At 49.5% G+C, this 1,195-nt stretch overlaps 1 non-coding gene across 1 annotated transcript; it reads right to left on the bottom strand.

The window, feature by feature from the left end:
• Positions 1-680: 680 nt before the first annotated feature.
• Positions 681-754, bottom strand: Pmar_PMAR010670. The gene has a single exon. It is a non-coding gene; the product is annotated as a tRNA-Ile (tRNA).
• Positions 755-1,195: the final 441 nt, after the last annotated feature.

Genomic DNA, 1,195 nt, shown 5'->3' with positions numbered 1-1,195 from the left:
CGAACCCGAACCCGAAACCCGAAACCCGAAACCCGAAACCCGAAACCCGAAACCCGAAACCCGAAACCCGAAACCCGAAACCCGAAACCCGAAACCCGAAACCCGAAACCCGAAACCCGAAACCCGAAACCCGAAACCCGAAACCCGAAACCCGAAACCCGAAACCCGAAACCCGAAACCCGAAACCCGAAACCCGAAACCCGAAACCCGAAACCCGAACCCGAAACCCGAAACCCCCCGAAACCCGAACTAAGATGGAGTAATTGTTTTTAGGTTCGTTCGTCTGACCCCGCTGTCACCAATCACCAGCAGCAATCTCAACCGAGATATCTCCTCAACTCCAGGATAGGATTTTCATGTCCTACACGTTCTTGCGCCTAGCATCATCAACGGTGACACACGAACGGAATTATCCTTGCCACTTCCACACCTCTTGCCTCTGAAACGCGCCAGTTGAAGCTTTAAAGGCAACGGTCCATACTAGGAGGTCAACTGGAGCTGGACAATTGAGCAAAGAGCTCGTGGTTGAATAGCTTGCATTTCATGAGTAGATGATCCATCGTGGGTCCATATTTTAGACGAACGGGTTATTTTTTCGAGGTGGTCAAGAAGTTAATGCGGACCTAATCAAAAATTTAATCGGTCAGTGATAGTACAAACCAGTAACTGCAGCAAACCAATGGTCGATGCAGGGCTCGAACCTGCGACCCTCGCGTTATTAGCACGATGCTCTAACCGACTGAGCTAAACGACCGTTTCTATTCAATACACTGCTCGTGATCCGCAGAGAATTGACTGATGACAAATTACACATACCACACCGACCTAAACGTTCTTGGATTTCATGGAACCGCACACTATGGGAGCCTCATAGTCGCGAATGCTTCGGGGGTATCTATGGCCAACGTAATTGCTCCAGTCGAGCTATATACCAAGGCGTACTCAACGTTCGTAACTACATCATTTGCTGATTAGTGGCTGCACTGTCTCTCTTTTCTATAGTCGGTCCCTCATCCCTTGTACACTGTTGGACAGAGTGCGCACGTAAAGGATATAGCCTGCACCTATAACTGAGGCAACGAGAGGAGTTCTATTTATTGCTTCTGTGACCTTGCTCAAGGGGCGCGGGGCCGAGTTACTCGATGTTCCGTGCGTCTCGATCAGCTATGCGATCTGATCACTGATGATACATACA

The sequence above is a fragment of the Perkinsus marinus genome (assembly GCF_000006405.1).
Source record: "Perkinsus marinus ATCC 50983 genomic scaffold scf_1104296966162, whole genome shotgun sequence".
In the NCBI taxonomy this organism is placed as follows: domain Eukaryota; phylum Perkinsozoa; order Perkinsida; family Perkinsidae; genus Perkinsus; species Perkinsus marinus.
Note: the sequence above shows the minus strand (reverse complement) of the source record. Positions and strands in the feature narration are given on the sequence as shown.